We start from the raw sequence: 17,368 nt of genomic DNA, 5'->3' as shown, positions 1-17,368 counted from the left end.
GGCAAATGGGGAAAGGCTGAAGGATCCAAGGACCCAGGAGGAAATGGACCCTCTGATCAATCAAGGCATAGAGCAGGGGACAATAAAATACCTGCCTCCCCAAAGAAACTCCTGGTTTATTTATTTATTTTTTGGTTCCGTGATGAGCTAAGTCAGGTAACACACAGGTTAGCATTTGGGAAGATCTGATTAAGGTAGAGAGAAAGAAATGGAACCCTGCCTGCAGACCAGTGGAAAGAAGAGAATCAAGGACTATTTATTTATTATTAGTGAAACGCCATGAGGTACAATTATAGACTTACAAATTTTTGTGCTTGAGTTTCAGTTATGCAATGTTCGAGTACCCATCCCTCCACAAGTGCCCATTCCCCACCTTCAATGGTCCCAGCATCCCTCTCACCCCCCCCCAACCCACCAGGACCTTGCCCAGATACTGAGCACAGTGTCTGATGCTCACCTGGCTGATTTTCAGAATCACCTGAGGAGCTTTTCAGCTCTATGTTACGGGAATCTCTTTACACCTCTTTCATGCGACTCTCCAGATGTGAGACCTCGGGATGTAAAGGCTTATGTATATGAGATCATCAACTGCTCAGAGGCTTAACATGCTGTTCTAGTGATGACCAGAACGCCACATTCTCCTGTAATCCTCGCCATAGCCCCATGGATGTGCGGGAAAAAGATGGTTTGCTTGGAGAACCACGGCCTTCCGCAATCATTCCTCAATGAGGTAGAAGAAAAGAGGTGGGCCTGCTTCTCAGTAATGAACTAGAGACTTGTGCAGGCTTCCAGAGGTATAAAAATGAACTTTTTGCATAATGGGACTGGCGGTTAATGAAATAATGTAATGGAGAAGGCTCATTAGAGCTCTGCCTGCAGGGATGGCATCTGCTGGGTGGGACATACTCAGTCACTCCATGCACTGCTCTGCTTTGTACGCTGCAGGCTCTGCAGAGCATCGTTCCGGTTGATCAGCTTTTTTCCAGAATGTTCCATTAGGCTGACCATCCTTTACCGATAAATCCTGGGTCATGGGATGCGTAGAAGAAGCGGCGTGGTTTATCAACGCAGTGCTCACTTTGTCAAGGGCATTTCCCACCAAAGAAGGAAGTGTGTGGTAGGGTTTGAGCTCAGAAGTCAGGTGGTATAGTTGGAAGCCTGCCTCATGAGCTGTGGAAGAAGGTAGCGGGGACAGAGAAGAGATCACTAACACAATGACGGTTGGAGTGACCATTTGGGATGGGAGATGTGTGCTGAAAGTAGATAAAGGATCAAACGTGATAGCTTCTCAGTATCTGTATTGCAAACCATAAGTAGAGAGAGAGTATGGGGGAAATTGTCTGCCATGGAGGCAGGGGGAGGGTTGAAAATGGGGGGATATACTGGGGACATTGGTGGTGGAGAATGTGCACTGGTGGAGGGATGGGTGCTTGATCATTGTATGACTGAAACTCAAACATGAAAGCTTTGTAACTGTATCTTATGGTGATTCAATAGAAAAAAAAGTCAGGTGGTGGATGCAGTTACTGCTCCTCATTACTGTGTGACCTCACATGCCTGATTTGAACTCCAGTTGTTTTGGCTTTGTTTTTCACGTGAAACAGAACTCATAATATAATCTAGTCCATACATTGGCATGAGGATTAAATGAGAAAATATTTGTTAAAGAGCTTAGAATATAGTGCCCAGGGGTGTTCATGTACTCAATAAGGAAAGCATTTTTCTTGAAGAATTCTCGAATACATGCCTTAGTGTACAACAGCAGATTGAAGGGCCAGAGTGATTCCTTGGCATAAGTTTGCATGTTGGGTAAGGGGCCGATTTAAGTTTTGAATCTGGGTCTGACCCACTGTCTCATTCTGTTGCTCCATAGCAAATGGGGGTCACAAAATTAAATGACTGGAAGTCAGAGGTAGTCCCAGCATGGGGATCTGAAAGCTCCTCAGAAGACAGAGATGGTACCTAAGTAGGGCCAGGAAGGATGAAGCACAAGGTAAGTGCAATGGTCTCTTTCTGACAGAAGAGTTCAGAGTTCATATGAGGAGAACGTGAGAAAGTGCTAAAACTTATGAGAGTAACTGGTTGCTTCCTAGTAGATCATACGCTAAGCAAGGACTTGAAATGTTTTTGGAATAAGAGAAAAACAAAGAGTGAATGAACAGATAAGGATTCAATATGAAATTCAACGAGACCAAGTGGTAATATAAGAATGGAAAAATAATCCATCACAATAATGTATCACAATCACTGTCACTGTCCTCCCGTTGTTCATCGATTTACTCGAGTGGGCACCAGTTACATCTCACAACAAATTGTGAGACTTCTTGTTACTGTTTTTGGCATATTGAATATATTATGAGTAGCTTGCAAGGCTTTGCTGTGTGAGCAAGATATTTTGGTTGCTTGCTGGGCTCTCACAGTACTCTATAGTAAATAATAATGCATGCATATTTGTAGTAATAGAAAAATAGTTTATTGATTTAACCTAAAGAGGGTTTTGCTTTATTATGTGAGTTGAGAGACGAAAAAAAGTGTCTATGAGCCAGTCTTACTTAAGATGGCAGAAAATCAATAAGTGGTATATAAAATAAAAAATAAAACCCTTTATATAATTGTATTATGTAGAGAGAATTACAAGAAGAAAGACAAAAGTGTCAAATGTTGGAAAGAAGTTTAAAAACTACTATGTTGGAGCAAGATATTTGATTTTCATTATAAAACTTGGAGTTGTATTCAATTTCTTTGTGAAATCTTGGTGTTTTGTGTTTTTTGGTGTGTGTGTCTATGTGCTTTTGGGCTATACCCAGTGCTTATTCCTGACTTTGTGCTCAAGGATCACTCCTGGTAGTGTTTAGGGGACCATGTATGGTCTCTAAGATCAAACTTAAGTTTGTGAGAGTGAAAGGCAAATTCCCTACCAGTTGTATTATCTCTCTGGCCCCTTTTTTAAATAATGAAATTATAATACTCATTAATGATAATGTTTCTGGTTTTCCAACAAACAGACCAACTGGTTTACTTCATGATAGAAGGATTCAGTTTTTTTCCTCTTTTAAAAATTTATCCCTCTTGATCCTCTCAGGATGGGAGAAACATGCTGAAAGTAGACTATAGACCAAACATAATTGCCACCCAATGCCTCTTTTGCAAACCACAACACCCAAAAGGAGAGAGAGAACAAAAGGGACTGCCTAGCCACAGAGGCAGGGTGGGATGGGGGGATAGGGGGTGGGACGGATGCTGGGACCTGTGGTGGTGGAGGATGGGCGCTGGTGGAGGGATGGGTACTTGATCATTGTATAACTGAAACCCAAGCACAAAAATTCATAAGTCTACAACTGTACCTCATGGTGTTTCACTAATAAAAATTAAAAATAAAAATAAATAAAAACAAAGACAAAATAAAAAAATTGTCCCTCTTTCAAAGATGTGGAATTATTTGTTATTTTATAATATGGCCTCAGTTTACTCTAGAGAAATTGGAAATATTGGTGTTGGAAACAAGCAATTGGTATCTTGTTTAAATTTAAAGTAAAACTTGAATTGAAACCAAGTATTTGGGTGGGGAAATCATTAAGATGAGAGCAGGGGAGATTAACAAACCCCAGATCCACCAGATGGATAACTGAATCAAGAAAATGTAATAGTAATGGCTAAGAATAATAACCTACATTATATATTAGGCACTGTGTATACAGGCAAGGTGAGTATTCTTGCCTGTGGTGAGTTTAGGGCCTTGTCGAAAGTCAGATTGGAAATCTGGGGAGATAGTTCAACATGCTGTAGGGCATGCTTTGCATGCAGAAACCCCACATTCAATCTTGGCTTTGGATGATCCCCAAGAACCCCCGGTCACTGAACCAGACATAGCCTCTAAGCCTGGGTGTGGTCCCTCTTTTTCCCACCTACCCGAGAAGAGAGCCAGGCTTGAGAAGTTCCTTGCTTTTGAATACTGGTGAAGCTGGTGAGAATATCACCTGCTCTTTTTTTGTAGACAAAATGACATGGGGGAAAAATAATCAAGGTAGTAAACCCTGAACTTGTCTTAAAGTTATGACCAGTTTTCTCCTTGTGCAGTTTCATCCAACTTCCAGTCTTCTGCTTACTCATTCTGACCTAATCCTACTTCTCCATCCCTCTGGAAACCTGGATGACCAATACTCTACATGATACCTGATTCTCATCTGGGATATCTGATCAATTCTCCTCATTTCCCATCATCATTCCCTAGTAATACCTGATCACAGTGAGTTACCTCATTAAGAATCCTGATGTGTGGTTTTGCAAGATTCCTTCAACTCCCAATGATTCTTTTTATTAATTGTCTATAAATTGAACTCCCTTCCCCCACCCTGCCACTGTTCATCCCACTCATCCATGTGAATTTGGGACTGCACCCAGTGTCATGCTGAGGTCTCTTTTCCCAGCTTACAATGCCTCTGAATAAAACTCACCTCAGTGCTTTCACTACTGTTCAGCTCTACTTTTCTCTGACTATCAGAACATATTTTGGTATCACAGGTGGATATTAAGGAATACTCATATCTTTGCTTCTTTTGCTCAGGAAGCTCTTACTCTTATTCATCCATTCTTCAACTCCATTCTGGCTCTCAGTGTAGACCATTGACACAGCCCTATCACATAGATATCTGGAAATGAGAGTTCCAAATGAGCAGAAGAACAAGCTTCTTGCAGTAATCAAGGCTAAATGGACTGAATTCTATATGAGATAATATGATGAGGATATTTCATTCTGTTCATAGGTAGAGATTTGTGCTATTCGTATGTAGTGGAGATTGTATTGCTATGGTTAAATGATCTCTTCACTGATTTATTTATTATTATCATTTTTATTTTGTTGCTTTTGGGGTCACACTGGCGATGCACGGGGGTTACTCATGGTTCTGCACTCAGAATTATTCCTGGCAGTGCTCAGGGGACCATATGGGATGCTGGGAATCAAATCCGGTCAGCCGTGTGCAAGGTAAATGCCCTACCAGCTGTGCTGTCCTCCAGTCCCTCTTCACTGATTTTAAGCAGTCTCTTCTCAGTAAAAATGCTTGTCCCACATCCACATCTCATACCTCTCTTTGCTCATTCAAACTCCTGGGCCCACGTTCACATCCTGTGTCCACAAGTCATCCTTGCTTAGGTTAAGCTCTACTCATCACATCTGATACTGCGACACTTATACCTCCTGCCACTGGGTGAGAAATGCAAGGAAGGAAAAGAGAAAAACCTAGCCTAATCCTTCAGTGACTCCCAGTGGGTGAACTATGAAGAGTCACCTTCAGAGTACAGTAGACATGACCGGTATAGAAGCCCATCAAGCTTAGTGAATAAAATTAACATGGAAGGCTTGCCAGCACTGACCAGCTCTGTCCCCTCAGAGAGTGACTTCAGGATCACTCTCTTGAAGTTGCTTAATGAGTAATAATAATAATAATAATAATAATAATAAAGGTATGGTTAGCAAAGCACAAGAATCAGAAAAGACAGGTATGAAGAGTATTGTACGTGAAATTAAAATTCAACAGAAGGTCTAACAGCAAAATAACAGCAATGAAAGAAAAGATTGGTGACCTCCAAGGTGAGGTGCAAGAAACTTTTAGAAAACAACATAAGATTGTGGAAAGTATGAAAAGAAAGAAACAGAACACCAGAGAATTATGGGATGAGTTCAAGAGCTCGGAGTTCCTGAGCAATAAGAAGGCAAATTTGATGAAATACTAGACAAGGAAATCATAGGTAGGAATATCCCCAGAGATGAGGAGTACTACAGGAACTCAGATATAACAGGACTAAAGGGTTCTAGTAAAAATATTCTCAAATAGAAAAAGTCCAAAATACATTGTAATCCCAATGACAAAAGAAAGACAGAGAGAATATTGAAAACACCAAAGATCAAATAAGGAACTTACATACAAAGGGACTCTCGTAATATTCTCAGCAGATCTATATTGAATGAGACTCTACAGGCCAAAAGACAAAGTGGGATATATCAAACAAACAAACAATGCCCCCCCTAACCAATCAACAAAAATCCCAATAAAATCAATACCTCATCAAGAATCCACCAAGATTGTCATTCAGATTTGAAGGAGTAATACAGAGCTTCATGGACAAGCAATACTTTGGGAATTTATAGCCTTGAACCCAATTTTGCAGGAGGGTTTCTTTGAAAGGCAAGAGAAACTTGGCATTTCACTTTCTTTCAGGGCACTTTTGATTGCTCTCTACCACAGTAAGAAAGGTCTGTTTATTGCACTCATTTGTGGGATATAACAAAACAATAGCGATCACGATCACGACCATCCTGTTGCTCATCGATTGCCTCGAGCAGGCCCCAGTAACGTCTCCTTCGTCCTAACCCTGAGATTTTTTTTAAAAACTGCCACATTCAAGGCTCTTTCAGGGTTAGGAGAATGAGACCCATCATTGTTACTGGTATTTGGCATATTGGGTACACCACGGGGAGTTTGCCAGACTCTGCCATGTGGGCAGGTTGCATTTGGTAGCCTGACAGATTGTCCAAAGTAGGAATGAGATGATAAGATGTCGCGTGGCCACAAATGTGGCCGCGTGCTTCCAGGAGCTGGGTTTTATAGTCTCTGAGTCTTGGCCATTGATGGGATTACACGGTGCTGGGGGCCAGTTGGTGGGTGTGACCCCCGCCTACTGGAATTTGGAGGATCTGGGTGGAGGATGCTCATCCCCGATCCGAGCAGGCTTGGAGATCTCAGCCCCGGGAACCGCATGCCTTTGTTCTTCTGCCAATACCTTCATGTGTGTGGAGAGTGGTCTCAGCATGGTGGTGGCTGGTTCTGGAGGTCTTCGGCTGCTGGAGCCATGGTCGGGGCAGGGAGGGAAACTGAACCTACTCCCCTCCAAGGGGCCCAGGAGAGGACAGCCAGGCATGGAGGCAGGAGACTCTGCGCTGTTCTCTTCCGGGAGTTGGATTTTATAGTCTCTGGGTCTTGGCCGTTGATGGGATTACAAAACAATAGCATGAGACTAAAATTCAAGGCTAGGAAAAATAGAGGCCAGGAGAACTGATGAATGAATGAATTAATTTTTTACTCTAACAACTCTTGCCACAATTTTGGGGTGGGAGGGAAGGACAATTAGGGACCACTATGACAATAATAGTTAGAAATAATCACTAGACAAGAGCTGAGTGCTGAAAGTAGGTAAAGGGATATAGGAAAACTGGGCCATTGGTGGTGAGAAGTGTACACTGGTGAAGGAATGGGTGTTGGAACATTGCATGACTGAAGCCCAATCATGAACAACTTTGTAACTGTGTATCTTATGGTAATTCAGTAAAAAATTAATTAATTAATTAAGAAAGAAAGGTCTGTTATTCTTAGCTAGCTCAGGGTTTTATGCTTTTTAAGCACTGAATTAATGTTTTATTTATGTGTCTATTTAGATTATTTTTTACATAAAGATTTTCCCTTTTATGTATTAATGCACATACTTAGTCATTATTCATAATATAATATTTTCTAGCATAAAGCCAACCTTTATCTTTTTAGGATGAAACACACTTTTGTACCTCTAGAGGTCTTATTCAGATTTTCCTGTAAATTAAAAATAGTCTCTAATCATGCTTACTAAATTGTACGTTTGTAGAAGTGAACTACTTCACGTAACTTTTACAATGTTTTAGCAAAGAATTATCCATACTATTCAATTTTAAAATGTACAAATCAGTAAGAAAAGATTAATGATTTTGGAAAGTATTTCATATCACTTATAGTTGATTTGCAATTTTGTGGAATTTCAGCAATTTGGTTTTAGTCATCTATGTGTATGTTACCACCTCCGGTGGTCAAAACAATCCCTCGCTTATATGTGGGATATAATGAAACATAGTAAGGGAACAATAAAAAGTCAAGGCATTGGAATTGGAAATTTTGTCTGAAGGTTACCTGGGTAGGGTAGGTAGGAAGGGTTCTTGGGACCGTGCTGGAGGGAAGCGCCCTCTGGTGGTGGATGTGATGCCTAAATGATGTATGCATGGAATATATGATCACGATCACAACCATCCTGTTGTTGGTCGATTGCCTGGAGCAGACCCCAGTTACGTCTCCTTCGTCCTAGCCCTGAGATTCAAGGCTCTTTCAGGGTTAGGAGAATGAGACCCATAATTGTTACTGGTATTTGGCATATTGGGTACGCCACGGGGAGTTTGCAAGACTCTGCTGTGTGGACAGGATACTCTTGGTAGCCTGCCGGGTTCTCCAAGAGCGAGAACTAGACAATAAGAAGTCTAGCTTCTGGGAGCTGGGTTTTATAGTCTCTGGGTCTTGGCTGTTGATGGGATTACATGGCGCCCCTGGTGCCAGTTGGTGGGTGTGACCCCTGCTTACTGGAATATGGAGGATCTGGGTGGAGGATGCTCAGCCCTGATCCGAGCAGGCTTAGAGATCTCAGCCCCAGAGTCTCTTGCCCCCGCGCTTGGCTGTCCTCGCCGGGACCCTTGGAGGGGAGTGGGTTGAGTTTCCCTCCCTGCTGAAGACCTCCAGAACCAGCCACCACCATGCCGAGACCACTCTCCACACGCATGAAGGTACCAGCAGGGGAACAAAGGCATGCGGGTCCCGGGGCTGAGATCTCCAAGCCTGCTTGGGTGGAATATACAAATTACAGTATTGTGAACCATGGTACCTTAATAAAATTGGCAATGAAAAGTAGTTATCTTTTGATGGGGGTGTCACACCCAACTGTGCTCAGAGTTTACTTCTGATTCTGCTCGGGGATCACTCCTGGCCAAGCTCAGGGGACTACATTGGATGTTGGCTACTCTTTTGGTTTCTCCAGTTAATTTTTTACTCCGTCCTTCCTTCTATTCACTATTCACTTCCTCTAATTCCCTATTCACTCCTTTTTTTGGTTCCACTCATTAGGAGCTTATTTCTGGCTTCCAACTCCAAGTTCTCATTAATCAGAATACCTTTCCCTACTCAAATTAGTTTCTAAGATTCTTTTCTTGACTTGTATTTTGTTTGTTTGTTTGTTTGTTTGTTTTGGGGTCACACCCAGCAGTGCTCAGGTGTTATTCCTGGTTCTGCATTCATAAATCCATCCTGGTGGCCTCGTGGGACCATATGGGGGTGCTGGGGGTTGAGCCCAGGTCAGCTGCATGCAAGGAAAGTGCCTTACTGGCTGTATTATCGCTCAGGCCCTTTTCTTGACATTAAAAATATTTTATTTGAGTTGCTCCCCATGAGTGGCTCTCTGGCACGGCCGTGACTCCAGAAGCACAAGGACTTAATGCAGAGCCCGGCAGCTTGTGGCAGAAAAGTGAATGGACTATGCATTAATCCATGGCACCATGCTTTTTGGAAAGCCAGGTATGAGCCGGTCGTGACAGGGTGACTGAAACCTCATGGGAAGGGGGGCATTCCCGGCTTGTCCTTCACGACCTACTGAGTCATCGAGTTGCCCCCTACGAGTGGCTCTCGGGCACAGCCATGGCTCCAGAGTCACAGAAACCAATCTCATAATTATCTGACTCTCTGCAGAAATACTTCCAGGCTTAAAAAGTTAAATATCAGAAATCCAAAATCTTGTGGCCGCTATTGCGGCCATGCGACATCATTTGGTTCTTGTAACCAGCTGTAGAAAACAAACTATTTCACAATGCCTTTTCAGCAAGTCTGATTTTGGGGTGTAAAAGGCCCTCCCGTTGATCATCGATTTGCTCGAGCGGGCCCAGTAACGTCTCCATTGGAGACTTTGTTGTTACTGTGTCTGGCATATCGAATACTCCCGGTAGCTTGCCGGGCTCTCCGAGAGGGGCGGAGGAATCGAACTCGGGTCTGCCATGTTGGCCACATGTAAGGCGAACGCCCTACCCGCTGTGCTATCGCAAATTCTAAATAATATTGGTGCATCTTTTTTCAAAACAATGAATCTAATCAAAGTAGATAGAGTGATAACTAGAATTCATCTGCCTCACAGGCATTGGGAGGGTTGGGAGGTGGGTATATTGGGGTTCTTGGTGGTGAAAATAGATACTGGTGAAGAGAAATGTGTTTGATGATTGCATGACCGAAACGTAAACCTGACAGCTTTGTAACTTTTCCCACAGTGATTCAATAAATAAATAAATTAATTAAAAATAAATAAATAATATTTTATTTATATTTTTGTAGCAGTCTGTTCTTGTTTAAAGAATGCGATTTTTTGGTAAGAGTCCTCAGGCCATCTCTGGTTGTGCTCATGGCTTTCTCCTGACTTGGTTCTCACTCCTGATAGGGTTTAGGGGAACCATATAGGAGGTACCCAGGGCTACACCCAGGACAGCCATGTGCAAGGCAAGTATCTTCCCAGCTTTCTCTCTCCAACCCTTAAATGCAATTATCTTACATATTTCAGAAATTATTTACTTTTTTGGATTTTTGGGGTCATACCCATGATGCTCAGGGGGTACTCCTGGCTTTGCACTGAGGAATCACTCCTTGCAGTGCTCAGGGGACCATATGGGATGCTGGAAATTGAACCCAGGTGGGCCGCAGGCAAGGCAAACACCCTACCTACTGTGCTATTGCTCCAGCCCCCTCAGAAATTATTAAATAATACTTTGTCTAACTTCTTCTAATTTCATTTTCTCTATAATTCAAATGATTTTTTTCTATTAATTTTTGCCAGTATCAATTTTGCTAAAGTTGTCTTTTTACAATTTCTGGTGATCCTTCGCTCGTGCATATTTGAAGTCGAATTATTAAAAAGTCAGTCTGACATTTATTGTAGTGTGAAGCTATACTTTTTTTTTTTTTTTTTTTTTTCTTTTTTTTTTATTAGTGAAAAACCATGAGGTACAGTTATAGGCTTACAAATTTTGTGCTTGGGTTTCAGTTATACAATGATCAAGTCCCCATACCTCCACCAGTGCCCGTCATCCATCCCCATGGGTCCCAGCATCCCCCCCCCTCATCCCCCCCCCCCCCGTCCCATCCTGCCTCTGTGGCAGGGTATTCCCCCTTGTTCTCTCTCTCTTCTTTTGGGTACTGTGTTTTGCAAGAGAGGCTTTGAATGGCAATCATGTTTGGTCTATCGACTACTTTTAGCATGCTTCTCCCACCCTGGGAGGGCCCTCACAACACCCTTCATTTGGTACTCTCTTCTCCATCTGAGCTTCCTTTTCTCCTAGAGCCTGTGGCTGGCCTTCCATTCATGGAGCAAAATTCCTGGTACTAATCTCAGCCATTCCTGTGTGTCACTCTCACTTTTTGTTGCTTTATGTTCCCCAGATGAATGCAATCTTTCTGTGTCTATCCCGCTCTTTCTGACTCATTTCGCTTAACATGATACTTTCCATGTAGTACCACTTGTATGTAAATTTCATAACTTCATCTTTTCTAACAGCTACATAGTACTCCATTGTGTAAATGTACCAAAGTTTCTTTAACCAGTCATCTGTTCTTGGGCACTCAGGTTTTTTCCAGATTCTGGCTATTGTAAAGAGTGCTGCAATGAACAAACAATTGCAGATGTCACTTTGACTATACTTTCTTGCCTCTCTGGGATATATTCCCAGGAGTGCTATAGCTGGGTCAAATGGCAGATCAAATTCTAATTTTTTGAGAGTCGTCCATACTGTTTTCCAAAAGGGTTGGACCAGCCGGCATTCCCACCAGCAGTGAAGGAGGGTCCCTTTCTCGCCACATCCGCGCCAGCACCGGTTGCTTTTGTTCTTGTGGATGTGGGCCAGTCTCTGTGGTGTGAAATGATATCTCATTGTGGTTTTGATCTGCATCTCTCTGATGATTAGTGATGTAGAGCATTTTCTCATGTGCCTTTTTGCCATTCGAATTTCTTCTTTGCGAAAGTTTCTGTTCATTTCCTCACCCCATTTTTTGATGGGGTTGGGTGATTTCGTCTTGTGGAGTTTAACCAGTACCTTGTATATCCTTGATATCAACCCCTTGTCGGATGTATACTTGGTGAATATCCTTTCCCATTCTGTAGGCTGTCTTTGTATTTTGGTCACTGTTTCTTTGGAGGTGCAGAAGCTTCTTAGTTTAAGATAGTCCCATTTGTCTATCTCTGTTTTCACTTGCTCAGCCAGTGGCGTGACATCTTTGAAGATACCATTAGCTTCAATATCATGGAGAGTTTTGCCGACTTTGTCTTCAATAAACATTATGGATTCTGGTCTGATGTTGAGGTCATAAATCCATTTTGATCTTACTTTTGTGCATGGTGTTAGGCAGAGATCTGAGCCCACTTTTTTGCATGTAGCCGTCCAATTTTGCCAGCACAGTTTGTTGAAGAGGCTTTCCCTGCTCCATTTCACTTTTCTTGCCCCCTTATCAAAAATTAGATGATTATATGTTTGGGAGGAAATGTCAGTATATTCAACTCTGTTCCATTGGTCTGCAGCTCTGCTTTTGTTCCAGTACCATGCTGTTTTAATTATTACTGCCTTGTAGTAGAGTTTGAAGTTAGGGAGGTTGATTCCTCCCATTTTCTTTTTCCCAAGAATTGCTTTAGCTATTCGTGGGGGCTTATTGTTCCATATAAATTTCAGGAGTGTTTGCTCCATTTCTTTGAAGAATGTCATGGGTATCCTTATAGGGATTGCATTGAATTTGTATAGTGCTTTGGGAAGTATTGCCATTTTGATGATGTTGATTCTCCCCATCCATGAACAGGGGATATTTTTCCATTTCCTCGTGTCCTCTTTTATTTCCTGAAGTAGCGTTTTGTAGTTTTCCTTGTACAGGTCCTTTACTTCCTTAGTTAAGCTGATTCCTAGATACTTGATTTTCTGGGGCACAATTGTGAATGGGATTGTTTTCTTGATGTCACTTGCTTCTCTTTCACTATTTGCGTATAGGAATGCCATGGATTTTTGGGTATTGATTTTATAGCCTGCCACTTTACTATACAAGCCTATTGTTTCTAGGAGTTTCTTGGTAGAGGTTTTAGGGTTCTCTAAGTATAGTATCATGTCATCTGCGAATAGTGAGAGCTTAATTTCTTCTTTCCCTATCTGGATGCCCTTAATATCTTTTTCTTGCCTAATCGCTATTGCAAGTACTTCCAGTACTATATTGAACAGTAGTGGAGAGAGTGGGCATCCTTGTCTCGTCCCTGACCTTAGGGGGAAGGGTCTCAGTTTTTCCCCATTGAGGATGATGTTTGCTGTAGGTTTGTGGTAGATGGCTTTAACTATATTGAGGAAAGTCCCCTCTATCCCCATTTTGGCAAGGGTTTTCATCATGAATGGGTGCTGGATCTTGTCAAAAGCTTTCTCTGCGTCTATTGATATGATCATATGATTTTTATCTTTTCTTTTGTTGATATGATGGATTATGTTGATTGATTTCCGAATGTTGAACCATCCTTGCATCCCTGGGATGAATCCTACTTGGTCATGATGTATGATCTTTTTGATGAGTTGTTGTATTCTATTGGCTAGTATTTTGTTGAGAATCTTCGCATCCGTGTTCATCAGGGATATTGGCCTGTAGTTTTCTTTTCTTGTGGTGTCTTTGTTTCCTTTTGGTATTAGAGAGATATGGGCTTCATAGAAGCTGTTTGGGAGAGTTTCTGTTTTTTCAATTTCCTGGAAAAGCTTGAGAAGAATTGGCAATAGGTCCTCTTTAAATGTTTGGAAAAATTCGCTAGTAAATCCATCTGGGCCTGGGCTTTTGTTTTTGGGAAGACTTTTGATTACAGTTTCAATTTCCTTGATGTGAATGGGTCTATTCAGGTACTCTATATCTTCTTGATTCAGCTTTGGGAGATGGTAGAGATCCAGGAATTTATCCATTTCTTCTAGGTTCTCGTGTTTCGTGGCATAGAGACTTTCAAAGTAGTCTCTGATGATCTCTTGAATTTCTTTAGTTTCTGTTGTGATATCCCCATTCTTATTTCTGATTCGATTTATTAGGGTTCTCTCTCTCTGTTTCTTTGTGAGTGTTGCTAGTGGTTTATCTATCTTATTTATTTTCTCGAAGAACCAGCTCTTGGTTTCATTGATCTTTCGGATTGTTTCTTTGTTTTCCATGTCGTTGATTTCTGCTCTAAGTTTTATGATCTCTTTCCTTCTGCCTGATTTAGGCTCTTTCTGTTGATCCTTTTCTAAGGTCTTGAGCTGTGAGGTCAAATTGTTTATGTGCATCGTTTCTATCGATTTAAGATAGGCTTGCAGAGCTATAAATTTTCCCCTTAATACAGCTTTCGCTGCATCCCATAAGTTCTGGTAGTTTGTGTCTTCATTCTCATTTGTTTCCAGGTATCTTTTGATTTCATCCTTGACTTCGTTCCTGACCCACTCATTGTTCAGCATCGAGTTGTTTAATTTCCAGGTGTTTGATTTGGTTCTCCGTGTCTGTGTGTGATTCACTTCTATCCTCAGTGCATCATGGTCTGAAAAGATGGCTGATACTATTTCTATCTTCTTGATTCTGTTGAGGTGTGTTTTGTGTCCTAGCACATGGTCTATTTTGGAAAATGTTCCGTGCGCACTGGAGAAGAATGTGTATTCTTTCTTTTTGGGGTGTAAAGCCCTGTATAAGTCCATAAGCCCTTTCTCTTCTATTACTTCTTTCAAAGCCAATAATTCCTTGCTGGGTTTTGTTCGTGTTGATCTATCCAGAGGTGATAAGGCGATGTTGAAGTCTCCAAGTACTATTGTGTTGGTAGTGATGTCCTCCTTAAAATCTGTTAGTAGTTGTTTTAAATATTTAGCTGTTCCCTCATTAGGTGCGTATACATTTAAGAGTGTGATTTCTTCCTGTTGTACGTATCCCTTGATGAAGAGAAAATAGCCTTCACTGTCCCTTCTAATCTTTTTCAAGGTGAAATTAATGTTGTCAGATACTAGTATGGCCACCCCAGCTTTTTTGAGGGAGTTGTTTGCTTGCAGGATTGTATTCCATCCTTTGACTTTGAGTCTGTGTTTGCTCTGGCTGTTGAGGTGAGTTTCTTGTAGGCAGCAGAATGTTGGGTTCTGTCTCTGTATCCATTTTGCCACTCTGTGTCTCTTAACTGGTGAATTTAGACCGTTGGCATTGAGAGAGAGAATGGTTATGGGGTTTTGTGTCATGTTTCTGTGCGGGTGTGTTGTGGTTGTAGGGTTTGTCTTTTCTTATAGTAGCCCCTTTAGGCCTTGCTTTAGGTTTGGTTTTGAGTCTATGAAGTTCCTGAGCTGCTGTTTATCTATAAAATAGTGTACTGTTCCTTCGATTTTGAGGGAGAGTTTAGCCGGGTAGAGTATTCTTGGGGAAGCATTCATTTCCATGAGTTTTTTGACTATATCTCGCCACTGCCTTCGGGCTTGTAGGGTTTCCTCTGATAGGTCTGCTGTGAATCTAAGGGATGCTCCTTTGTATGTGATTTCCTTCTTTGCTCTTGCTGCTTGCAGTATTGTGTCTCTATCGGCAGTATCGATCATTCTAAGTATGATATGTCTTGGAGTGTTTTTGTTGGGGTCTCTTTTAGCTGGCACCCTTCGGGCTCCTTGAACCTGAATGGCTGCATTGTGCAGCTCTGGGAATTTTTCAGCAATGATTTGTTTGACGGTGTTTTTTTCGTTGGGATTGTTTCCCTGAGGTTCAGGTAGTCCCATAATTCTAATATTGTTCCTCTTGGAGTCATCTGCTAGGACTCTGATTCTCTGTAGAGCCATTTTGAGGTCCCTTGCCAGTGTTTGTTGTTGCGTGTTGGCTTGTTGCAGCTGATCTTCTAGGTCACTGATTCTCTCTTCAGCTGCGGTCATTCTATTTTTAAGAGAAGAAACTGAGTTTCTCATTTCATCTATGGAGTCTTTTAATCGTGACATTTCTGCTCTCATTTCTTCGCGTAATTTGTCGATTTTATCTGTGGTGTTACTGGCTGTCTGTCTGACCGTTTCATTGAGTTGATTGAACATCTTGATGACTTCATATCTGAATTCTGTGTCAGAGAGATCCCTTAGGTGAGCTGTATCGACAGAATGTTCTGGATTGTTTTTGTTCTCCTCCGCTTGAGGTGGGGATTTTCTTTGTTTCTTCATATTGCTGAGTAAGTTGGGGACCAAATTCCTTGGGAACTAGGCTCCTTTGAATTAGTAAACACCCTGCGGCCGCGTAAGCGGCCGCCGGCCGGAAAATAGGCCACGCCCACTCTGAAGCCACGCCCACTCTGAAGCCACGCCCACTCTGAAGCCACGCCCACTTCTGAAGAGGCCACACCTCTACGGAAAACTGGGTTTGAGAGGAGAGGAGCGCCGCGTGACTGCCGGAGAGGGGACGGGGACGGCAGCCGCTCACGGCTGCGTTTCTCCAGGCGTCTGCCGGGATGCCTGAGGTCCCGAAGGGAGAGATGGAAGTCCCGGGGCCACACACCGGTGGCAGGTCTGACCTGGGTTTGAGAGGAGAGGAGCGCCGCGTGACTGCCGGAGAGGGGACGGGGACAGCAGCCGCTCACGGCTGCGTTTCTCCAGGCGTCTGCCGGGATGCCTGAGGTCCCGAAGGGAGAGATGGAAGTCCCGGGGCCACACACCGGTGGCAGGTCTGACCTGGGTTTGAGAGGAGAGGAGCGCCGCGTGACTGCCGGAGAGGGGACGGGGACGGCAGCCGCTCACGGCTGCGTTTCTCCAGGCGTCTGCCGGGATGCCTGAGGTCCCGAAGGGAGAGATGGAAGTCCCGGGGCCACACACCGGTGGCAGGTCTGACCTGGGTTTGAGAGGAGAGGAGCGCCGCGTGACTGCCGGAGAGGGGACGGGGACAGCAGCCGCTCACGGCTGCGTTTCTCCAGGCGTCTGCCGGGATGCCTGAGGTCCCGAAGGGAGAGATGGAAGTCCCGGGGCCACACACCGGTGGCAGGTCTGACCTGGGTTTGAGAGGAGAGGAGCGCCGCGTGACTGCCGGAGAGGGGACGGGGACGGCAGCCGCTCACGGCTGCGTTTCTCCAGGCGTCTGCCGGGATGCCTGAGGTCCCGAAGGGAGAGATGGAAGTCCCGGGGCCACACACCGGTGGCAGGTCTGACCTGGGTTTGAGAGGAGAGGAGCGCCGCGTGACTGCCGGAGAGGGGACGGGGACAGCAGCCGCTCACGGCTGCGTTTCTCCAGGCGTCTGCCGGGATGCCTGAGGTCCCGAAGGGAGAGATGGAAGTCCCGGGGCCATACACCGGTGGCAGGTCTGACCTGGGTTTGAGAGGAGAGGAGCGCCGCGTGACTGCCGGAGAGGGGACGGGGACGGCAGCCGCTCACGGCTGCGTTTCTCCAGGCGTCTGCCGGGATGCCTGAGGTCCCGAAGGGAGAGATGGAAGTCCCGGGGCCACACACCGGTGGCAGGTCTGACCTGGGTTTGAGAGGAGAGGAGCGCCGCGTGACTGCCGGAGAGGGGACGGGGACAGCAGCCGCTC

Source organism: Sorex fumeus, unplaced genomic scaffold, assembly GCF_029834395.1.
Source record: "Sorex fumeus unplaced genomic scaffold, SorFum_2.1 ptg000048l, whole genome shotgun sequence".
Taxonomy (NCBI): Eukaryota; Metazoa; Chordata; class Mammalia; order Eulipotyphla; family Soricidae; genus Sorex; species Sorex fumeus.
This window is presented reverse-complemented; position numbering follows the sequence as displayed.